This window comes from Pinus tabuliformis, chromosome X, assembly GCF_031772625.1.
Source record: "Pinus tabuliformis cultivar Carrire ecotype Pingquan chromosome X, CPIR1, whole genome shotgun sequence".
Classification (NCBI taxonomy): Eukaryota; Viridiplantae; Streptophyta; class Pinopsida; order Pinales; family Pinaceae; genus Pinus; species Pinus tabuliformis.
This window is the reverse complement of record NC_142308.1, coordinates 223,462,031-223,488,939: the sequence shown is the minus strand read 5'-3', so window position 1 is coordinate 223,488,939 and position 26,909 is coordinate 223,462,031. Positions and strand designations below refer to the sequence as shown.

At 33.7% G+C, this 26,909-nt stretch overlaps 1 pseudogene; it reads right to left on the bottom strand.

The window, feature by feature from the left end:
- Positions 1-546: 546 nt before the first annotated feature.
- Positions 547-25,632, bottom strand: LOC149139160 (F-box/LRR-repeat protein 16-like; annotated as a pseudogene).
- Between the last annotated feature and the right edge of the window lie 1,277 nt (positions 25,633-26,909).

Sequence of the window (26,909 nt, the reverse complement as noted above, 5' to 3'; positions counted from 1 at the left end):
GATGTGTTGTTTCTTATTAGATTACAGTAGCATAGAGTTAGTTTAGAAGTTTGAATTAAATTAGCTTAAAATACTCCTAGATCAGCATCATCCAACTCTACACACACATACACCCCTTAGATTGGGAAGCTAGTCCCATTATCCCCAGTCGGACCCGCTATACCAAACGGATAAGGAGCTGCCAACCAAGGTCCAGACCGGGTGGGTATCCCCCTTGTTGTTGACCCAATTTTCGGGGCTTCAACAAGCCAACATATCCCCCTTGGGATGGAACTGCTATGACAGAGTGGATGTCGTTTCTGCTATTGATTTTGTTCATAATCTACCGTGTAAGAATATGCTCCACATCTTGGCACAAGAAATATTTACAGAAATCAGTAATGAATACATTGTCCATGATATATTCTTGTTGGTTTTGCGTCAGGGGAAGCAGTTTAAATGAGAATATTATGCCAGGCTATAAAATATTTGCAGTGCCCAATAAATATTCTTTTTGTACATGAAAGAAACCAGTACAAAAAAGAAATTTATTCCTGATCAATTCTGTCAAAAGATGTAGCACATCAGAGAGCATCGTTGTCGGTCGTCGGAGCTCAGAGTGCAGAAGATGCAGGCCAGGCATTCATCCGGAAGGCTCAGGCTGTAATCTCTGCCCAAATTCACATTGTTTTCTTCGCGTTTTAAGGCATGTACCATGGAAGAAGACGAGGTGCCCTCCCAAGTAACCCCTCTGCATTTCTTCACCTTCACCTTCACCAACTTTGGACACCCACTGACCAAGGACTCGAGCCCATCATCCGAAACTAGACAACCCTTGATGCACAGCTTCTTCAAAGAAAGACATTTCGCAGTGATACAAGAGATCTCCGTATCCCCGATCGTCTCACTGCCACAAAGAGCCAACCTCTCCAAGACCTGACAATTGGAAGCCAGAGGACTCAAGCTCGTTGCAGTCAGATTCAAGCCAATCAACACCAACTCCTGCAAATTTTGACACTTTTTCCCATGGCAATAAGCCCCTCATTGCCTATCTGATTAGTTTTCCAACCATCTATATGCAACTTCCTTAGATTTTTGCAGTTGTTAGGGATCGCCGCAAGCCCGATGTTCGTGCACTCCGGAGTCTTCACTAGATGCAAGACCTCCAATCCTGCGCACCTCGAAATAGCCATCAGGCCCCGATCGCTTACCTGCAACCTCTCGAGATGCACCTCAACCAATCCACTCACATGATTAGTGATCACCTCAAGCAGCTTATCCCAATCCCCTAAACATCGAAACAACTTGAGGGTACGTAGGTTCTTCGATCCAGCAATCAGGGGTCCAAAATACTACCCGTTAAAAAGTTCCTTCAGGCAAATACTCTTCAACATCGCACACCCGAGGCCGATAACATCGACACTCCCGTCAGCCAAACCCCTCAACCGCTTAACAGACAACTCCTCTAACCCTACACAATACTTAAGAACAACATTCATCCCCTTTGCCCCAAAAGTACAAGACCCACACGAAATTTTTTTCAGACCAGTACACAACTTAGAAAAATCCTCGATACCCACATCAGATAACTCCCTACAGGCCTTCAATTTCAACTTTTTAAGGCTCTTACAATGAATTCCAATTTTAATCAAGCCCTCGTCTTTTATACTTACCATTCTGCGATCGCACCTGAGAGCAAGCTTGGTCACATGATCGAACCTGCTGAAGAGGGCTGGGATTGCTGCTGAGATATCCAACTAGGCATCCAAGGATAGCCGCTGGCGACTCGAACCCTCGACAAGAATAGGGATTTTCAACCAAACCAGCTAACAGTTCAGCTCAGCTCTTCATATAACTCAAAAATTGCATGGGCAGTTCAGTTAACAGTGATTGCGCAATTGTTTCTTCACTCGGCAAATTCCGCAGGGGAACAAATTGCATTATATCACGTGTCGCGACTCATCCAATGGAACTTTCTAATGGTTCGCCTTTATCCATTGGCCTCATCTTGGAGGAAGCCGCGAATCGTCTGCTCTAGATTGGGCAACGGAATCGTAAGCCCAGGTTCTCCAGGTCATGGCCAAGGTCATCGACAAAGATCTGTTGTAATCGCAACTGGCCCTCGCACACCCAAAACTGATTGGCAAATCCAAAGCCAACACCAAGTAGAATGCGCCCCAGAATAAGCATCTATTTGTTAACAGTCGTGCCATTAAGGGCAGAATCAATCTGAAAACTGGTAGTGTTTTCTTCATGGTCTCATTAAGGTAGCCAGTGCTACTTTCTGCGGCAGAGATTTTCTCCAACAGGCGTTGGATCTTTAACAATGCCAACAGATCTCCGAACTCGCAGTGTCTTGACTCTTTACGCAGCACGGTCGATTCCTCTGATTCATAAACCTGCAGCGTGGCCTCTATTTACACAAGACGATGTTAAATATCGCAGCACCACAGTGATGGACAAATATAAAAAATGGATTGGAAAACCAATCTCTTTATTTCTCTATGCCCAGGAAGCGCCAGAGACACTTACGGGCTCTGAAGCTCTGATACCATGATAAAATAGCACACAGCAATATATTCTATATTATGAATGAGGAAATTGCACACATATTTATACAAGTAATAGTCTCAAGATAGGAATTCTATCTTAGACGTATATTAGTGTGGTTGAGAGATTCTCTCAACCACACACTAAACTAGGAGAAACTAAATTCCTATTATGTAGGAACAAACTCCTCAAATGGAGAATTACAACCATAGACAAGTAGGAATTAATTATTTCTAACTATTCTTGCTAATTTAAGCATTATCTCAGAATTATTGAGGAAAGTTAGATTTTCTACCCACTACATATTCCTTCATGTATGGGTGTGTGTAGTGATTTTTTTTAAACAGAGCTGAATTATTTTTATGTTTTATTTACCATCCAATGGTTATTTAGTAAATAATTATTATAATTATTTCCTCTATATTGTTCTGGAACCAACGTAAGTCCAGTAACCTAGTATTTTCTCAAGAAATTATTAGTTTTGTAATTATGTCCATTAGGTTTGAAGGTTGAACCTAATACTCTGATACCACTTCTCACATCTCACGATCATAACCATTTTTGTTTCCTAATTTTCTACTGCTCCATACAAATTTCTTCTCATACTCTTTGGTATTATTTCCATGAATTACACCATGTTCATGAGCTTCCCAAACTAGTTAGCTATATAATTCCATTTGTATATATATTCCTCATTATACCCTTGTCACAAGTGCTTACTACAAGTATGTGTATTTTCTTAATACCGCAAGGAAATTTCTTGTTTCTACTTTGCACCTACGAAATGGATCGTAACTTTTTGCTTTACACAAGAGGCAGATAGGTCGGTGGGAGGTATCAACGCCACACACTATAGGATGGTAATGGTTCCTTTCAATTTATTTACTAGGTTGGAATTACATGAGATACTTAATCACATTTCAATGTCGACAAGGATAAAGTTTAGAACATTATTTGAATTATGTGAGGAAGAAGAGTTTATCTATTTCCATATCTTCATCATAATATATTGGTATATAATTACATCACTCCTCAACCCTATGTTCTGAGTGATACCCATGACACCCCATATGGATGAAATATTATTTCGCTTCATTCTACCTAACTACCTCGCATTAGTGTTCATCATTGTCTACAGAAACATATTCCTTCATCTGAATTCTACAAAACCAAGCCTACCCTTACCGCTCTAACCATTCACTTGCTCACCCACCTAACACCCACAACAACTAACACCATTCAAACTATTTCTTAATGGTTCATCATTGTATGAATATGATAACCCTATGAGAAATCCAATGTTAACTCATTAAGTCCCACAGGGGGTGCACTAGCATCCTTGATATTCACTGACTATAATATCCATGTCCATTTACAATGTCGTCTTCACAACCATAAGCTCCAGATCCAAATTCGATTTTTCTTTATAGTTAACATTCTAGGGTCAAGTTCGTATACCAGGATAGAAATCACTTTTATGGTTATACTATTTTGGTGGTAACACATCACTCCTAGCTAGGCATGTGTGATCAATGCAACCACTACTACAAAATCTCACAGCTCTTTAAAGTTTTTGTACACAACTTAATTTTGTTAGTACATTATTAAATTCATTTTTTTCACATCTTGAAAAGTGTGTGCCTTGACATTGGGTCGTGGGCTGACTGACTTGTGGAAAACTATGCCTCGATACGACGAATTTACTCTTTTCGTTAGCTTGGGGATATAGCATAGTGGTTTGGTTTTTTTTCACTCTCTCCTAGGATTATATTGATGGATTCATCCATATGCATGGCTTGCTTTATCGAGAATTTTCCAATACATGGTACTGTACCTTCAAGACTGATTCTCCTTTAATATTTTTGGGTTTCATCCCACTTAGGGATTGAGGTGTTGCTTTCCACTACTGTGATGCACGCCCTAATCACATGGGCGCATGTGACCCATGGGTTGATGTGCAATAGTTTAGTTGAACGGCGAGGGTTCATTTCGCTTGCCCTCTTCTTTTTCTTCCGGAGGCTATGATCCAAAACCATGATGTTGTGGTTGTTCCAGCATAAGGTTTTACCCTTCTGACCCCTTCGTGATATATGGTAGTTGGTTTTCTATAACTTGTTGAGTGACCTAATGTCCAAAAAGAATGGTTCAGCAGAAACTCGGCTTCCACCGTTAGGTTTGCCAAAATTGTAGCAGGGTTCTCCCCTTTCATTTGTTTTTTTTCCTTTATGGACTACTCATTTTGTTGGAGTTTTTTTGGTAAAGTTTCGATTCTCCTATAAACTTATGTTTCTATTTTTTTAGCTTTATTTGTCACTGGAAGCAGTGAGCACTCTGCGTGATATTCACCTAGTTTATGTGCACCTCAGTTGCACCAACACTCCAACTCACACCCAGTTAGTAGAGCCTCCTCAAGACATGATATCATTCAACATATCCCTAAAGGTAATCTTTACAACTTCCTCCACCTGTTTTTTTGAAAGTACTTTTCCCCCTGCACCTGTAACTAGTTTTTTTTTTTTCACAGACAACTATCCAATTACAAATGTTTCCTATTCATTGTCTTAATGTGAAGACTTGGTAAGTGGAAGTACCTTAAGGTTCTCAAGCATAATTTTTTTTTGAAACTGTTAACATCGCTAGCCTATGAGGGTTCTAGGTAAAATATTTCTTGTTCCGAGTGACTGTTGGTTCCATAATCTCTGAAAATGAATTTAAGTATTGCCTCATTCTTCTTTACAATTTTAGAGTTTGTTCTTTTACCAATCATGTTGGAGAGGGGTCTATTAATTCACAGTTTCCTTTTTATTTGGCACTTTCCCGCCAGCATGATCCCACACCCACCTCGAAAGAGCACTCGTACTCATATCGACTGCCAATTCCACAATGGTAAGGGTTTTGGGAACCCCTCTATTTTAAATTATTTTCCTATCATCATTTTTCTTATAAAATTGTTGGTTTCCTTCATATAGTAATCTCATGTTATGCTTTTCTTAATGGTATTCAGAGCTTTTTAGGATTGTTTCCCATGGATGTCGGGCCTATTTCAGATTAGTTCCAAGTTTGAGCCCACTTCCACCAACATCGAGATCGATGTTGTATAATGTTCCTGAGGGGTTTATCTTCTTTTCCCTTATACAAGGAAATAATGAACACCAATATTTTATCTACTTCTATGTATGGAGCTCTTCCACTTTACATAGTAGTTTCAGTTTTAAAAGTGGCCCAAGACACTGGCGAGGACTGTTTTTCTATGTTACCTGGCATAGTTGTCCAATGTTTATCTCTCTTAGGTATACGTTATAATATTTATTAATAATATCATTGAGTTTTTTTTTTTTATCACCTATTTTCAGTCAAGTTTGAAAGGTTGTATTGTGGTCTTCACAACTAGAACAACATTTTGGTTTGTATAGTTAAAAAAACTCTAGTATTCTATACACCTATTAGCGAATGACCTTTTCCTATAGTATATCTTGTGTTGTTTTCAATCATATCATTTACCAATTTCATGCACATTACAATTCTTCGTTCTTCTATATATATATATATAGCTGGTGTAATTATCTAAGTGTTCTTAATGGCATCTGTTTGTTTCCTTATATTTTCCTTTTCCTTTTAACCTCATCGTAGGATTTTAGGTTGAATCTGAGTTCTTTTGTAAATTAAATATCTATTGATTGTTGATTTAAGTATACAAATACGAAGTTCTCTATGCCCTACCATGAACATGAAGCTCGAACTCCAAAAGAAATTCCATAATAAGATAGATAGTAGAGATCAATTAATTATATATCTCCATCCTCTTCTACTACCGAATTTCTCTATTTACGTTACCATGAATTATTCCATAAGATTAGTTTACAACAAGCTACACTTCAACTTATGACACAATCCCTTAATTATGCACTCAACCTGTTCCATATAATTTTGAATTGTTCTTGCATTATATATATATATATATATATATATATATATATATATATATATCTACACTTCAGTAACGATAATATACTACATATAATAAGATATATATAGAATTGTAACCAATTAGACCCTAACTGAATACCCAACATCACAATTTTTTTTAAATTTCCCATACGAGCCATTTGAAATTAATTTAACCTCCTTGTTAATTTAGAATTTATTTTGAGCAGGAGAGTTCAATTATTATGGATTCGGTGACATCATAATATATTTATGGTTTGTTCCCTCTCCCTCAGCTCAGATCTTGATATGCCTAGTCCAATATTTTCAATCCCTGAGGTTTTACATAATCCTATCTACCATAACTATGTAAGTAGGGTTATAACATTCTCTAATAAACTTGCATTTAAATGTACTTACAACCATATCTTATCGTTTAACTATTGATAATGGCTTCGGTTTCATTTTCGTACAGAAATTCCCACATATTATTTTATCTATATAAATAAATAAGATTACATATAGATGTATTCGTATAATAATTAACAACGACATAAAAATAGATGGAATCAAATGATTTAAAAACCCTGAATTCAATTAATTCAAGCCAGAATAGCTGATAGGGAGTCACTTGGAAATCAAGCACCACCACCCAACCTATAACTCACTTCCTCCAGTTCACCCTGAAGCTGAGAATACTTTCCCATGGATCAACAACCCATGTTGATGCCTTCAATAGGTATTTAATACCTTTCCTTGTTGATAAGGTTTTTTTTAGCAACGTCCCATTTTGTGGAATTTTTCTTATCCACCTACCTAGCTTTTAACATAAAATCCCACTTTTCTCTCCCTCAAAGCTTTTATTCTTTCTCACGTTTAATATCTTTGCCTAGCTAAACAACTCAATGGATCTTTCTATCCCATCCATTAAGATTATCTAGAATTTCATCTAGAATTTTTATGAAGAAGACACTGCAAACATCTTAATTCTAGGTGTCTCATTTCCAGGCACATTTATCCCATTTATTTATTTATTAATAATATTCCAACATTTCTTTTCTTTTTCATGGCTTTTCGACCATTCTATCAAATGCAACTAAATCTAACCCAAAACAATATTATAATGACAAAGGTATATTACAAACCCTCAACTTGCAACCAGACCTTCTCGTCATGCTATCAAAGGCTTAACATTATCCTCTTGAAGTTTAATTTTATAACAAAACCCAAACCTCAAACCTAGAGAAAGTGAATTTGAAGAAAATTTGGTGAAATGGCTTCTGTGAAGGGTTGAAATGTATACTGGATTCCCTGTAGCAAGAGAGCGAAATGAGTAATAAAGAAATATAGGGAAATAGTAGTGAATGTAGGAAAGAAAGAAAAAATCGTGACAGTTACCTTGAAATAGGGATAGAAACATTGCAAGACACGTTTTTGATTGATTGCTTAGACTGGCAAATGGGTACCCTGAGTTTGAGTGTCTTCCATTGATATAGGCCTCTAAAATGGCATTACCCTGCATATGAAAACAATATACATAGATAAATTTTTCAAAGTAATTAAACTGAGCCTAAACACCATTACTCTAGCTAATAGTTATGAGAACAAGACTGTGCCGAGACATTTTGGGAGGGACAGTGTGAATTTGGGCATTGCCTAGCATGTTTTGGACATCGGTAGGCAACATTGTTAGGCTCTACCCAGCAAACTAGCACACAAAACCACAAACCAGCGAGAGTTGCAGAGGAAGGTGAAGCAAGCTGTGAATCAGTAGAGTGAGGGTTTGGGTCGTGCAGGCGTTGAGCATAGCTACTCTCTACCCTCCTACAAACCTCCTTAGCTATCAGTGGAAACCCAAAACACCACAACCATCAATCACAGGGTAATCCCAAGGTTGTCGGATATCCTTGGTTTGTTGTTGATCCTTCGGAGGAGAGCAAGCCAAGTGGCTAGCACCCAAGGGAGCTTGGATTACAGGAACACAAGGTTGGTTGTGTGAGGGTTAATTCATAAGTCAAAAACAATATGAACCATGTCCCGTTGGAAATAATATTTCAAACCATAACTTCAAAAATAGAAAATTAGGTTATGTATGTATATCTATGTGAATGGGTAAGTGGCATTCCTATGAATAATTGATAGGTTATCATAATACTAACAACATTAGTAAATTATGTATATATATATATATAGGGGGATATGTTACACGGGTAGAGAAATACACATAAAAATATATCTTCGCTTTTTAGTTACCTTTCTTACAAAACTTTTCTTGTATTCCAAAGGAAATATGTGGCCGGACCATGGCTAAGTGCCTCTAATGTTATAGTGTGTTTGGACAAATACCTTCTAACAAATTAAAACTTTCCCACTGCGTGATGACGGTCTAGAGGTAGGATGTATCGAATTAGCAACTTTAGTTGAAATTACATGATAAATGCAAATTTAATTGACATATACAATTAGTTCTACTTTCAATAGTCATATTACGAGAGAAAGGAAAACATAACCATCTCTAGAATTCCTAACAATCAGGATAAATTCAATTTTTTGTGAAAGGATCTTTAACTCATCTCTTCTAAAATGCCATGGGAATCCTTTACTGGTTTATGATAAAAATAAAGTTTCTAATGAAACTCTGTAGTAAATTCAATCACATACATAACTATTTCTTAATCTCTTTATTCATGTTTTTATGATCCATAATGAATTAAGCAAAGTCTTTATGTAGAAATCACATCACATACATAAATATTTCTTAATCTCTTTATTCATGTTTTTATGATCCATAATGAATTAAGCAAATTCTTTATGTAGAAATCACATAAGAGAAATTTTTGTCGAACATGTTTCGAGGTGTGGTTCATCTTCAGGACGAGATGAAGAGGCATACCATGTCAAAGGCTTAAATAGAAAGCGATGTAGAGACATCATTTCAGGTAATGACTATATTTGAACATTAATATTTAAATTATGAGATTAATTTATTAATATATTAAAAACAAATATTATTAAGTAATGGTTATATTAAATGGTTAGTTTAAGAAAAAATAATGATATTAGTTTATTAATTTATTAAAAACTATTAATAAGTAATGGCTATATTAAACGACTAGTTTTTGAAAAATAATATTTAAATAATGATATTAGTTTATTAATTTATTAAAAATTATTAATAAGTAATGGCTATATTAAATCGCTAGTTTTGAAAAATAATATTTAAATAATGATATTAGTTTATCAATTTATTAAAAACAAATATTAGTGAGTTAAACAACTAGTTTTTGAAAATTAATATTTAAATTAATTTATTATTAAAAGAAATCAAACTCTAAAGGAATGAAGTAAAAAATTATAAAAGAAGTGAAGACCTAATCAAGAAAAGATCATTTAATAAATAAAATAATTAATGGAAATAAAATCAACTAAATTAAAAATAATTAATGGAAAAATAAGTAAAACAAAACAAAAATATACACAAGTCAAAAGAAAATGAGCCACAGATCTTGGTTCGAAACATCTTGGACCAAAAATTTCTCTTATGTGATTTCTACCAAAAGGCTTTGCTTAATTCTTAACCTTTTAACCTTTTTATTAAATTGCTTATGACATTTTTGTAGTGTCAAGGAAACCCTTCTCACAAACGCTTCTCACATTACTGACAATTCCATGCTTATTTAAAAGTCTTGCACACAAGAATAACTTTCAACAATATCACAATTATTGAAAAACATTTGGGCAATAATTACATAGGAGATGTTTTGTCTACTCGTAGTTCATCATCGTCACTACAAAACAAAAAATCAAATCTTAACACACAATTCAATTAAATAGAGAACAATATAGAAACCTTCTATCTTCAACCATTAAAATATATAACCCCTAAATTTAAATAGCTAAAAGCCTTTTTCTTTACCATAAATATTTTAATATGATAGTAAATCACCCCTAACAATAAAAAAATTTAAAGAAACATTTAATTATCAAATCAACCTTAAAAATAAATCAATAAATTAATTCATTAATCTAAAAATCATAATAATAATAAAAATAAAATATCAAATCAAACAAAACAAATGAAAGTCAAAAATAAAATGAATTTTATAAAATAAAAAAATAAAAAAGGAATTTTATAAAATAAAACAAAACAAATAAAAGTAAAAAATAAAATTAATTTTAAAATTAAATAAAGTAAAAATATTTTTGTTTTTATTTATTTAATTATATTATAAAAAATGATTTTTGATAATCAAGTAAAAGTAAAAATTGTTTTTTTAACACATAAAAGAAAATTGTTTTTTAATCGAATAAAATGATTATTTTAAAAACCAATAAAAGTAAAAGTAAAATGATTTTAAAAACTAATTATAATGATTAATAAAATAAAACAAATAAAGTAAAAATGGTTATTTTAAAAACAAATAAAAGTAAGAGTTTTTTTTTTTAATTAAATCAAATAAATGATTTTAAAAAATTAATAAAAATTAAAACAAAAATTATAATTACTAATTTTCCAGTCATCATTTTTATTTAAATTATTGAACTTGATTTCAATATTTTTTCTATAATTTTTCTAAACTTATTGAAATTTAAATTATTAAACTTCTTTTTGATTTCAATATTTTTTCTATAATTTTTCTAAACTTATTGAAATTATTAGACTTCTTTTTGATTTCAATGTTTTTTTTATAACTTTTCTAAACTTACACATACAAAAATGAGTAATCTCAACAATAACCCAGTAACTCTTCATGCCCTATGAACAATATTTACATGGATGATATTTGACTAGGGTTGCCACTCACATCAAAGCGACTTGCTATCCTAAATGGAGTTATCAGGAACTTACCAAAAACAGTTTGATGAAATACTTCATATGAAAATCGATTCCAACTGGCATGAGAATAACATTTTCAATGACACAAATTAAACGGACATTTCCCCATATGTTGATGTAATAGCTTAAATCAACTTTTCAGGGACATATCCAAAATTTTTATTTTAAAAAGAAATCAAGAATAATATTACGAGCAAGAAATCATATTGGTTCACACATACGACTTTCTGTCAACTTTTTTCGTCAGATTCGAACCTCAACCCTCAATTTACATAGGTAGTTTCGCGACCTGGCTTCCTATGTCTCTCCATATTTGATATATGTTCAATATCAATTAAGAGTGTTCGTATTACAGGATACACCACATCGGGAAATACTCAATGTCCAATAAACCATGACATTCAAACCTGTGTACTCTTGAAAAGAAAGTTACGATATAAATTTTGATTGTGTGCTGAATTTCAGCTTACAGTAAGCCCTCATTAAGACTCTGTCATATCCTCCAACGTAGGTTTCCAACTGCAACACTTCCTTGGCACGCTTTTTCACATTATATATATAAATATATTTGCTAAGTTTATCTATTACAGAATAGGATATAATTATAAGTTCCTTATCTTGATTCCTTATTTTATTCCTCTTATGATCCTCTGAGGTTTTTCCCCATAGATATGCATCTCATGCAGGGGTTAAATTTGATGGGTCCCCTGCTCATCACTCAAATTTTTTTTGACTGTTTTATTTTTAAACTGTCCAGCTCATGATGTTTAATATTTATTTTTACCAGTTTTATATGATATTTTCCAATTATATTCACTAATTAATTGGGTCTAGAGTTAAAGATAAATCTAGACTAGCTATTAAATTAAAAAAATTCCAATTTTACTAAATATATTCCTAACTTACTAGTTGGTAAATAGAAAAGCTTCCAATCTTACTAAATATATTCTTAACTTTAAACTATTGACTTACTATAAAATTTTTTTATCAAATTAATCCACTTCTTGCCTTTTAAAAATAGTAAAAAGAAAAAAACTCTTATTCAGAAAATTAAAAAGCAATTGAGAAGTATGAAGGCTTGGAAATTAGAGACATGAACTACCATGAACAACATTCACATACAAATTCGAGAGTTAACCACAACCTGGGATAGGCCAATGTTAATCCACAATAGTAAATTTTCTCTTTCTAGTTAGAACTGTTTTTCTGATATATAGTAACGATCCAAAGGTTAGAAACGTCCCTGACTGGGCAAGCATTTTTATGGATATTCATTTATTATTGAATTGACAAATCATTGGAATGTTCTCTTCTTTCAAATAGAGGAAGTCTATGTTTGGCAAAGCGTAAAGCGTATCATAATTAACTGTTTAAAATGGAATGTTCATATATAATCCCTAGAGTCATGAGAATCTTGAGGTGGTCAAAAGAGAGATCTTTGTTAACATAGTCATGTAAATCTTAGAAGTCATGCTAATCCATAATTATTTCATTGTTTTTCATTTAAATTGAAATTGGGCATTGGCAGCCATGGAAATTGTAATTGCAACTAGCTGTAAATCTTATTCAGTCCAGGGTCCGGAGGCACGTACATGATGCTTTGTGTTCGATAATTGATTGTAACGCCCTCCAAGTTGTCACAGATTCGTGCATCCAATTCCATCTATAAACTTTGACTATTCCATATATATCTAATCTCTACAGAGGTTTATATGTTTGACTATTCCATAGATATCCATTTGACTACATGTGTAAGATAGAGATAAAGAGGATTGAGAAATATATGAATGGCTGGTGAAGTAAATTGAGCGATGCTAAAATTAATTCATTTATGGGTGGCTGTGTTGTCAAGGATCACATTGAGCACGTGGGGCTATATAGACTTATCAAACATACGCCAAGAGAGGTTTTGGAGGTTTCTGAGAGAGGTTTTGGAGTCTTTGTCTTTGAATAAACTATAAAAACTCTAAGACTAACTTGAAATAGTAAAAAGTAGGGTACAGAAGAAGATGTTTGTATGGAATAACAGATTGAGGCTATGACACAAAAAATTGAAGAGTCCAAAGAAGGCTAAGACATAATCAGGGTTTTTCACTAAAGAAAAATGACATATCATCTATATATGTTCTCTGATTGTCGTGGATCACTGGCATAGATAGTTGATCATCCATTTTTTCAATTAGAAGACAAAAGTCCTATTTGCATGACATCTTTGGCCTCTATATTTTGTGTGTAACTATGTCGACATCTTTGGCCTCTATATTTTGTGTGCAACTATGTCAACTACACTGGCATGAAACGAAAAATCGATAACTTGATCTAAAGTTGGGGATAGGGTATGACTCAAACATCAAAACCTACCAAAATCTTGACTTACAGTTGGGGTGTAATACAAATGTTGGTTTTATTATGACAACCTACTTGGTTTTTCAACGGGTCAGAAATGTCTGGTGTTTTTAATTGAGTGGATTCGATGACATGAAAACCAGAGAAGGTTTTCAAGTCCATGTCACTCTATTTTGAAAACCAGTTTGGCGTTTGTAGTCGATCTTCTTGACCTATGGAATTTATGTATATAAAGAACTTGAATACAAAGAAATTTTACTTATGGAAAAAAAATTGCATAGCTCTCCTATATCATATTAATGAGATAATGCAAAACTAAAAATAATATCGCTCAAACTGAAATAAAGCACTGTGAGAACATAGTAGAACTAAAAAAATAGCCATAAGGGAGTACAAGAGAAGAGCTTACCTTGAGTAGTTGTGGATTTGCCACTCGACATTTTTTTTCTTTTACAGGCTGTATCTCTACTAAAATGAGAAAGCTCCAGGCTCCAGCACTGTGATGGGCATTGGGCATTCACTGCATAATATTCCAATTTCCAACTTCCCCACATACCATTTGAGAATCGAGATTATGATAAAATTGGGACGAAATTTGTAGGAAATAGAAGTCAGATCATCATCGGATTGGAAAAAAAAGTTAACGCAACGATAATTCTCATAAATATTGGAACTTCATAATAAATGCCTTACCAAACCAATGCTAAATTGCGAATGTTAACAATGTTGTGTCAATTAATGCATTGGTGAGCTCCAGCTCCCCGTTTTAATTGTGTGCCTTAATGATATTGAAATCTAGATATGCTGGCCAGACAAGATGGATATGGACCCTGCACTCTTAGTCCCGTCGCATTGATAATTACATAAATTCACGTAAGTGCTGGAAGCATAGAATGATACAGCACGTCCAATCCAACTCAGGTAAGCTGATAGTGGGTACCTATACTGTCAATTTAATATAAAATTTAAACGAATACAAATTATTCATATATATATATATATATATATATATATATATATATATATATATATATATAATTAAAACTTGTAATTTTATTACATGCCCGTAATTATGACAGGTTTAGAAATTATTAACATGTTCATAATAACGTGTAGATTTTGAAAATGCATGTATTTGACGGCTAAAAAGGGTCAAAATGTGCATACGGGCGTCAATTTTGACCCCTGATCTCATGGACTCATTTTCTAGATATAGGGACACTTCAATCAACTGAAGAAAATAATACAACACTAGTGTATGTGCCAAGCAAAACCTAGTTTGATGACCAAGAAGTGGTGAACTAGGATATTTCCAATCTAAAATTAGTGAAGACGGTTTGGGACTCATAAAAACTCAGGCCTTATCATGGGTGTGCCTTTATATTCTTTGACCCTTCCAATGTGACAAAATTTGAACTCAATTCTCATGTCAACCCAATTATCTGAGAATATGGTATCGTTTAATGTTCAAACAATCTACCACTACTAATGCCCATGGATTATAACTTGTTATGCTACCATGTGTTTTATAACAATGGAATGTGTCTTACACTTTAAATTTATATTTCCGTGTGTACCATAATGAAAGTTTCAAAGCAGCCACACACTATTTGTGAGCTAGAATAAGAGAACATAAGGTTGTATACTTGTAGTTTGGAAAAATATTGTGGCAGAAACTGAACCAATGAATTCCCTGAAACTTCATCTTATATAATTTAGAATAACACAATATATATTGTGATAACACTAATGTGGTGAAATCTATAAGAAATATTTGATTTTATACCGGACTAGACTTATTTATACATTTGGTCGGGTCCCTTTTTCCTGTTTTCTGATTTATGAGATTAGGTATTGTATGACTCCTCTTTGCGTACCACAATATCAATTCTTGTTTCTATTAGTATCTTCCACAACCTAAAATTTGAATTTTAGTGTTCCTGAGAACTTATTTAACTACTCGATAAGATGTTCATCCAGACATCGCTCTACTGTTTTCAATCCATCTTTAGTAATTGTAAGAACCCACTTTTTCCCCTCAAGGCCAACCATACATCAAGTGGGTGTATGTTGTTTCCCTTTATTACTAATAATGTTAACTTTGCTACCTCAATTTAGTCATCAAGAAGTGAAAATTTGTTGGTTTTATTATATTTTGTTGTATATCACTAAGCATGGGTACAATTCAAAAAAGATTGGCAAGCGATAAAAAAATAAATATCAACTTTGACCTTTGTAATTGACATAATCATGGGCTCGGTCGTCTTGAGAAATAGTTTCTATTGCCATTTTTTTTCATTTTTTTTTCTGCACTGCTGGCTTCCTCAATTTTTCTATAATCCACCTATCGATTTCCTCTCTCGAAATGGTATTCTTGCTGATTCAAGCATTATCTCAGAATTATTGAGGAAAGTCAAATTTTCTACCTACTACATATTCCTTCCTGTATGGGTGTGTGTAGTGATCTTTTTTAAACAAAGCTGAATTATTTGTATGTTTTCTTTACCATCCAATGGTTATTCAGTACATAATTATTATAATTATTTCCTCCATATTGTTATTTTGGAACTAACGTAAGTCCAGTAACCTAGTATTTTCTAAAGAACCTAGTATTTTCTTAAGAAATTATTAGTTTTGTAATTATGTCCATTAGGTTTGAAGGTTGAACCTAATACTCTGACACCACTTCTCACATCTCATGATCATAACCATTTTTGTTTCTTAATTTTCTACTGCCGCAATAGAAATTTCTTCTCATACTCTTTGGTATTATTGCCATGAATTACACCATGTTCATGAGCTTCCCAAACTAGTTAGCTATATAATTCCATTTGTGTATATATTCCTCATTATACCCTTGTCACAAGTGCTTACTACAAGTATGTGTGTTTTCTTAATACCACAAGGAAGTTTCTTGTTTCTACTTTGCACCTACGAAATGGATCTTAACTTTTCACTTTACACAAGAGACAGATAGGTCGATGGGAGGTATCAACGCCACACACTATAGGATGGTAATGGTTCCTTTCAATTTATTTATTATTTTGGAATTACATGAGTTACTTAATCACATTTCAATGTCGACAAGGATTAATTTGAGAACATTATTTGAACTATGTGAGGAAGAAGAGTTTATCTATTTCCATATCTTCATCATAATCTATTATCTATTGGTATATAATTACATCACTCGTCAACCCTATGTTCTGAGTGATACCGATGACACCACATATGGATGAAATAATTATTTCGCTTCATTCTACCTCACTACCTCACATTAGTGTTCATCATTGTCTATAGAAACATATTGCTTCATCTGAATTCTAAAAAACCAGACCTACCCTTACCGCTCTAACCATTCACTTGCTCACCCACCTAACACCCATAACAACTAACAACATTCAAAATATTTCTCAATGGTTCATCATTGTATGAATATGATAACCTTATGAGCAATCCAAGGTTAGCTCATTAAGTCCCATAGGGGGCGCACTAGCTTCCTTGATTTTCACTAACTATTATATCCATGCCCATTTACAATGTCGTCTTCAAAACCATAAAATCTAGATCCAAATTCATTTTTTCTTTATAGTTAACATTCTAGGGTCAAGTTCGTATACCATTATAGCAATCACTTTTATGGTTATATTATTTTGGTGGTAACACATCATTGCTGGCTAGATATGTGTGATCGATGCGATCACTACTACAAAATCTCACAGCTCTTTAAAGTTTTTGTACACAAATTAATTTTGTCAGTACATTATTAAATTCATTTTTTTCACATCTCGAAATAGGTGTGCCTTGACATTGAGTCGCGAGGTGACTGACTTGTGGAAAACTCTGCGTCGATACGAAGCATTTACTCTTTTCATTAGCTTGGGGATATAGTATAGTGGTTTGGATTTTTTCACTCTCTCCTGGGATTATATTGATGGATTCATCCATATGCATGGCTTGCTTTATTGAGAATTTTCCAATGCATGATACGGTACCTTCAAGACTGATTCTCCTTTAATATTTTTGGGTTTCATCCCACTTAGGGATTGAGGTGATTCTTTCCACTACTACGATGCATGCTCTAATCACGTGGGCGCATGTGACCCATGGGGCGATGTGCAATAGTTGAGTTGAACAACGAGGGTTCATTTCGCTTACCCTGTTCTTTTTTTACGGAGGCTATGATCCAAAACCATGATGTTGTGGTTGTTCCACCATGAGGCTTACCCTTCTGATGCCTTTGTGATATATGATGGTTGGTTTTCTGTAACTTGCTGAGTGACCTAATGTCCAAAAAGAATGGTTCAGCAAACACTCGGCTTCCACCCTTAGGTTTGCCAAAATTGTAGCAGGGTTCTCCCCTTTCATTTGTTTTTTTCCTTTATGCACTACTCATTTTGTTGGTGTTTTTTGGGGTAAAGCTTCGATTCTCCTATAAACTTATGTTTCTTTTGTTTTATCTTAATTTGTCACTGGATGCAGTGAGCACTTTGCATGATATTCACCTAGTTGATGTGCAACTCAGTTGCACCCACACTCCAACTCACACCCAATTAGTAGAGCCTCCTCAAGACATGACATCATTCAACATCTCCCTAAACTCCAACTCACACCCAATTAGTAGAGCCTCCTCAAGACATGACATCATTCAACATCTCCCTAAAGGTAATCTTTACAGCTTCCTCCAGCTTTTTTTTAAATTACTTTTCCCCCTTCCCCTGTAACTAGGTTTTCTTTTCACAGGCAACTATCCAATTACAAATGTTTCTTATTCGTTGTCATAATGCGAAGACTTGGTAAGTGGAAGTACCTTAAGGTTCTCAAGCACATTTTTTTTTTAAACTGTTAACATCGCTAGCCCTACGAGGGTTTTGGATAAAATATTGCTTGTTTCGAGTGACTGTCGGTTCCATAATATCTGAAAACGAATTTAAGTATTGCCTTATTCTTCTTTACAAGTTCAGAGTTTGTTCTTTTACCAATCATGTCTAAAAGGGGTCTATTAACTCACGGTTTCCTCTGTATCTAGCACTTTCCCCCCAGCGTGATCCCACACCCACCTCGAAAGAGCGCCCCTACTCATATCAACTGCCAATTCCACAATGGTAAGGGTTTTGGGAACCCCTCTACTATAAATTATTTTCCTATCCGCATTTTTCTTATAAAATTGTTGGTTTCCTTCGTATAGTAATCTCATGTTATGCTTTTCTTAATGGTATTTAGAGCTTTTTAGGATTGTTTCCCATGGATGCTGCTGCTATTTCAGATTATTTCCAAGTTTGAGCCCGCTTCTGCCAACGTCGAGATCGATGTTGTATAATGTTCCTGAGCAGTTTATCTTTGTTTCCCTATACAAGGAGATATTGAACACTAATATTTTATCTATCTTCTATGTATGGAGCTCTTCTACTCTACATAGTTGTTTCAGTTTTAAAAGTAGCCCAAGACACTGGCGCGAACTATTTTTCTATGTTACCTGGCACAGTTGTCCAACGTTTATCTCTCTTAGGTCTACGTTATAATATTTATTAATAATATCATTGAGTTTTTTTTTTTTTCTATCACCTATTTTCGGTGAAGTTTGAAAGGTTGTATTGTGGTCTTCACAACTAGATCCAGTATTCTATACACCTATTAACGAATGAACCTTTCCTGTAGGATATCTTGTGTTGTTTTCAATCATATCATTTACCAATTTCATGTACACTGCAATTCTTCGTCTTTATATATATATAGATGTAGATATAGTTAGTGTAATTATCTAAGTGTTCTTAATGGCATCTATTTGTTTCTTTATATTTTCCTTTTTCTTTTAATCTCATCCTAGGATTTTAGGTGGCATCTATTTGTTTCTTTATATTTTCCTTTTTCTTTTAATCTCATCCTAGGATTTTAGGTTGAATCCGAGTTCTTTTGTAAATTAAATATCTATTGATTGTTGATTTAAGTATACGAATACCAACTTCTCTATGCCCTACCATGAAACTGAAGCTCAAACCCCAAAAGAAATTCCATAAGAAGATAGATAGCAGATATCGATTAATTATATATCTCTATCCTCTTCTACTACCGAATTTCTCTATTTAAGTTACCATGAATTCTTCCATAAGATTAACTTACAATAACCTACGCTTCAACTTATAAGATTAACTTACAATAACCTACGCTTCAACTTATGACACAATTCCTTAATTATGCACTCAACTTGTTCCATGTAATTTTGAAATTGTTCTTGCTCATTTTTCAAACTATATATATATATATATACTTACTTACTTGAGTAATGATAATCTACTACATATAATAAGATATATATAGAATTGTAACCAATTAGACCATAATTGAATACCCAACATCATAATTTTTTTTAATTTCCCATAGGAGCCATTTGAAATTAATTTAACCTCCCTGTTAATTTAGAATTTATTTTGAGCACGAGAGTTCAATTATTATGGATTCGGTGACATCATAATATATTTATGGCTTGCCCCCTCTCCCTTAGCTCAGATCTTGCTATGTCTACTCCAATATTTTCAACCCCTGAGGTTTTACATAATTTTATCTACCATAACTGTGTAAGTAGGGTTCTAACATTCTCTAATAAACTCACATTTAAATGTAATTACAACCATATGTTATCATTTAACTACCGATAAGGACTTCGGTTTCATTTTCGTTCAGAAATTCCCACATCTTATTTTATCTATATAAATAAATAAGATTACATATAGATGTACTTGTATAATAATTTACAACTACATAGAAAATAGATGGAATCAAATGATCTAAAAACCCCAATTCAATTAATTCAAGCTATAATAGCTAATAGAGAGTCGCTTGGAAATCGAGCACCACCACCCAACCTATAACTGACTTCCTCCAGTTCACCCCGAAGCTAAGAATACTTTCCCATGGATCAACAATCGTTGTTGATGCCTTTAATAGGTATTTAATACCTTTCCTTCTTGATAAGGTTCTTTTTAGCGCCGTCCCGTTTTGTGGACTTTTTCTTATCCTCCTGCCTAGGCTTTAACATAAAAGCTCACTTTTCTCTCCCTCAGAGCTTTTATGATTTCTCACGTTTAATATCTTTGTCCAGCTAAACAACTTAATGGATCTTTCTATCCCATCCATTAAGATTATCTATAATTTCATCTGGAAATCTTATGAGGAAGACACCGCAGACATCTTAATTCTAGGTGTCTCATTTCCAAGCACATTTATCTTTTTTATTTATTTATTAATAATATTCTAACATTTCTTTTTTCTTTTTTCATGTGTTTTCTACCATTCTATCAAATGCAGCTCAATCTAACCCAAAACAATATTATAACAACAAAGGTATATTACAAACCCTCAACTTGCAACAAGACCTTCTCGTCATGCTATGAAAGGCTTAACATTATGCTCTTGGAGTTTAATTTTATAACAAAACCCAAACCTCAAACCTAGAGCAAGTGCATTCGAAGAAAATTTGACGAAATGGTCCCAGTGAAGGGTTGAAATGTCTATTGGTTTCCCTGTAGCAAGAGAGCGAAATGGGTAATAAAAAAATATAGGGAAATAGTAGTGAATGTAGGAAAGAAAGAAAAAATCGTGACAGTTACCTTGATATAGGGAGAGAAACATTGCAAGACACGTTGTCAATTGATTGCTCAAAGGGGCAAATGGGTACCCTAAGTTTGAGGGTCTTCCATTGACAGAGGCCTCCAAAATGGCGTTACCCTGCATATGCAAACAATATACGTAAATAAATTTTGCAGAGTAATTAAACTGAGCCTAAACACCATTAGTTATGAGAACAAGACTGTACCGAGGCATTTCAGGCGGGACAATGTGAATTTTGGGGTTGCCTAGCATGTTGTGGAAATCGATAGGCAGCATTGTTAGACTCTACCCATCAAACTAGCACACAAAACGGCAAACCAGCCGGAGTTATAGAGGAAGGTGAAGCGAGTTGCGAACCAGTAGAATGAGGGTTTGTGTCATGTAGGCGTAGAGCATAGTTACTCTCTACCCTCCTACAAAACTCCTTAGCTATCAGTGGAAACCCAAAACGCCACAACCATCAATCGGAGGGTAATCCCAAGGTTGTCGGATATCCTTGGCTTGTTATTGATCCTTCAAAGGAGAGCAAGCCAAGTGGCTAGCACTCAAGGGAGCTTGGGTTACAGGAACCCAGGGCTGGTTGGGTGGGGGTTAATTCATAAGTCAAAAACAATATGAACTATGTCCCATTGAAAATAATATTTCAAACCATAACTTCAAAAACAAAACTTTAGCTTATGTATGTATATTTATGTGAGTGGGTAAGTGGCATTGCTATGAATAATTAATAGGTTATCATAATACTAATAACATTAGTAAATTATTGTCAAAATATATATATATATATATATATATATATATATATATATATATGGGGGAATATGTTACACGGGTAGAGAAACACACATAAAAATGGATCTTCGCCTTTTAGTTACCTTTCTTACAAAGCTTTTCTTGTATTGCAAGGGAGAAGTGCGGACGGACCATGGCCAAGTGCCTCTAATGTTATAGTGTGTTTTGACAAATTAAAACTTTCCCGTTGCATGATGATGGTCTAGAGGTAGGATGTATCGAATTAGCAACTTAGCAACTTTACTTGAAATTACATGATAAATGTAAATTTTATTGACATATACAATTAGTTCTACTTTCAATAGTCATATTACGAGAGAAAGGAAAACATAACCATCTTTGGAATTCCTAACAATCAGGATAAATTCAATTTTTGTGAAAGGATCTTTAACTCATTTCTTCTAAAATACCACGGGCATCCTTCACTGATTTATGATAAAAATAAAGTTTTTAATGAAACTCTATAGTAAAGTCAAGCACATATATAAATATTTTTTAACCTTTTTATTCATGCTTTTATGATCCATAATGAATTAAGCAAAGTTTTTATGTAGAAATCACATAAGAGAAGTTTTTGGCTGACGCGTTTCGAAGTGTCGTTCATCATCAAGACGAGATGAAAAGGCACACCATGTCAAAAGTTTAAATAGAGAGCGAAGTAGAAACATCATTTCAAGTAATGACTATATTTGAACAATAATATTTAAATTATGAGATTAATTTATCGATATATTAAAAACAAATATTCTTAAGTAATGGTTATATTAAACAACTAGTTTAAGAAAAAAATAATGATAGTTAGTTTATTAATTTATTAAGAAATATTAATAAGTAATGGCTATAAAATAATATTTAAATAACAATATCAATTTATCAATTTATTAAAAACAAATATTAGAGAGTTAAACAAATGGTTTTTGAAACTTAATATTTAAATTAATTTATTATTAAAAAAAGTCAAACTCTAAAGGAAGGAAGTAAAAACTTATAAAAGGAGTCAAGACCTAATCAAGGAAAGATCATTTAATAAATAAAATAATTAATGGAAATAAAATCAACTAAAAATAATTAATGGAAAAATAAATAAAACAAAACAAAAATATAAACAAGTCAAAAAAAATGAACCACACATGTTGGTTCCAAACATTTTTAGTCAAAAATTTCTCTTATGTGATTTCTACCAAGAAAACTTTTCTTAATTCTTAACCTTTTAACCTTTTTATTAAATTGTTAATGACATTTTTGTAATGTCCACAAAACAGTTCATTCTTAACCTTTTAACCTTTTTATTAAATTGCTAATGACTTTTTTGTAATGTCAAGGAAACAGTTCTTACATTACCGACAATTCCATGCTTATTTAAAAGTCTTGCACACAAGAATAACTTTCAACAATATCAAAATTATTGAAAAACATTTGGACAATAATTACATAGGAAATGTTTTGTCTACTCTTAATTCATCATCGTCACTACAAAATAGAAAATCAAATCTTAATATACAATTAAATAGAACAATATAAAAACCATCTATTTTTAACCATCAAAATATATAACCCCTAAATTTAAATAACTAAAAACATTTTTATTTAAAATAAATATTTTAATATGATACTAAATCAACCCCTAACAATAAAATAAAATTAAAGAAACTTTAATTATCAAATCAAACTTAAAAATAAATCAATAAATTAATTAATTAATTTAAAATTCATAATAATAATATAAATAAAATATCAAATCAAACAAAACAAAAGAAATGAAAGTAAAAAATAAAATGAATCTTATAAAATAAAACAAAACAGATAAAAATAAAAAATAAAATTAATTTTAAAATAAAATAAAGTAAAAATGTTTTTGTTTGTATTTATATTATAGAAAATTATTTTTGATAATCAAGTAAATGTAAAAGTAAAAATTCTCTTTTCAAGACATAAAAGTTAAAGAAAATTGTTTTTAATGAAATAAAATGGTTATTTTAAGAACCAATAAAAGTAAAAACAAAATGATTTTTAAAATTAATTATAATGATTAATAAAATAAAAAAAAATAAAGTAAAAATGGTTATTTTAAAAATAAATAAAAGTAAAAGACTTTTTTTTAATTAAATCAAATAAAAATGATTTTAAAAATTTAATAAAAATTAAAACAAAAATTACAATTATTAATTTTCCAGTCATCATTATATTAAACTTCTTTTTAATTTCAATGTTTTTTCTATAATTTTTCTAAACTTACACAGACGAAAATGAGTAATCCTAACAATAACCCAGTACCTCTTCATGCCCTATGAACAATATTTACATGGATGATTTTTGACTAGGGTTGCCACTCACATCAAAGCGACTTGCTATCCTAAATGGAGTTATCAGGAACTTACCAGAAACAGTTTGATGAAATAATTCATATGAAAATCGATTCCAGCTGGCATGAGAATAACATTTTCAATGAAACAAATTAAACGGACATTTCCCAATATGTTGATATAATAGCTTAAATCAACTTTTCATGGACATATCCAAAATTTTTATTTTAAAAAGAAATCAAGAATAATATTACGAGCAAGAAATCATAGATAATCCATAGAAATTGACAAATAATAGCTAATCCATAGAATTTGACGCAGAGAATAGCTAGGAAACAAACCGGATAATTACAAATGCATTGATCATTCGATTACAAATTTACTGATAGACATTCAGGATATAATTTTCTGAAAGCCAATTACACTTGTTTTGGCTGTAACTTGATTTTCTAATTAACTAACTAAAGCATAGCCCTTTAAATTTTAAAACAAGCATTGAGGGGTGTACGAAATGTTCGCAGACAAATCAAGACACGCTGGGAAAGTCTCCAAAATGCCATCGCGATTTATTTAGAAGATCTTCCTTTCACTATATCCGTGGCAGACCAGTAGTATTAATTCAAAGGCGAGCGCTCCGTCTCTTAGAAAGTTTACCCACGTCTTCAACCACCCGTTTAACCAGCGCTGCCTCATATCTGCGGAGAATCTGTAAATGTTAAGGGTTTAAGCAGAAACAGTAGCATATAAACAAATAAGATCAGAGCAGTAATGAGTTGCCCACCCATTCGTGTCTTCTTGAAGCGACCACCCGGAGAAACGAGAGTTTGTCGAGAGAGCAGTCTTCCATTCATCAATTTGTTGTGGGCTGTATCTCCCGCTGTTCTCATGCTCTTGGAATGCTTCAGCAAACGGGTTTCCATGTGATTGATGTGGGTGCCGAACATGTGAGGGAGTGACATCGTAAAACAAAGGAACGGCGATGGCTGAATCGCTGTCCTTCCCATTTTTGTGAAGTACTTGGTGCGCGATAAGGGAGACTTCTTTCAGGCACCAAATAGATTGTGCGTAATTGTGGGAGAATATTGGAATCAAGATGTGGCTCACCTCAATTGCGTGGTGTAAGGCAGAAGAGATATCGTCACCTTTGTTGATTTGCTGGGTGTCTAGGAAGACACTAAAACCTGCGCTGGTGAGGGAGTGGTAGAGATGGTCGACGAACCCTCTTCTCACATCGCGCCCTCTGAAACTCAGAAAAACATTGTATCGATTCCTCCTCCTTTGTCCTCCTGCCATTGCAGCTGAGGGGCAAATCGAGAACACAACATCAACACATATAGATAAAAGTTATATTTAGATTCAAAATATATATAGATAAAAGTTAGGGTGATTTAGGAAATACATGAAAGCATAATGGAGTCTGCTGCCCCAGATTTCGGCCGTTCGATAGAAATGGAATGACGACGATGGGTGTAGTTAAGATAATTCTGCCTCTGAGGAGAGCTTAAGTCAACACGGTGCAGCGTGAAGACACTTGTCGCCTAGCGACGGTAGTTGTCCCCGGAGGCACAGGCAATCCTTTGTCCCCAGAGGCACAGGCAGTCCTTTGTCCCCAGAGGCACAGGCAGTCCTTAGGGTCCTTTGTTCCCAGGTAGTCCTTAGGGTCCTTTGTTCCCAGAGGCACAGGCCATCCTTAAATCGATTGCAGATTCTGGGTACAAAGGATGCCTCTGGAAACAACTACCCTCGCTAGGCGACAACTATCTTCACCCTACACCTTGTTGACGGTTTATCTTCGGTAGGCCACAGTTATCTTCAGTCAATTTCTAGTGCAATTTCGCAGTGGAATTCTAGCCATCCAGTCTTTCCACCTGATGGTCATCGAATCGTCCAATGTAGAGCCCATCCTCGTGGGTCGATATAAAAAGACAAATTTATACTGATGTCAGCTTCATCACTAAGTTGCCACATAATTCAAATATCCTCGCTGTGTACTTTCTAGGCATCCATTCTTTCCACCGATGGTCATCGAACGGCCAATGTATCACCATCCCTGTTCCCAACTCTCCGGCATCCCAACTCGTTTTTCTCGTTTGCGTCCCCGTATACGCAAGCGTCTCCATTGGAGAACTCTCCCTCCTCATTTCCTTCCTCGTACATCAAAGCGTTTAAAAGTGTTTGCATGTTGTCAATCTCTTTTTTTTTTTTCTTTGTGGTTTGTTATTTTTCATTTTGGTGAAGGGTTGTAAATGAGGAAGGATATCTAGGTAGAGGAATTGTCTTTAGGGTCAAAAGTGGTAGATTTAGGAATTTCTGTAAAAAATTTCAAAAAATCTTGAAATAATAGTGTTTGAATCATCTCTTCAATGGTGGAAATAGATTTGATACTATCAAAAACTTGTGAGGAATAGAAGCTAATCCCAAACACAATCCCAACCACCTATTATGTGTCGAAGTATCCCTCCAAGTGTTCTTCACTTTCTTGTAAAAGATTAAGCTTCAAGCTCCTTACAGAATTTTTATTATAAAAAGACTCAGTAAACTAATATGGATTGTACCTATATGAGAGCCAA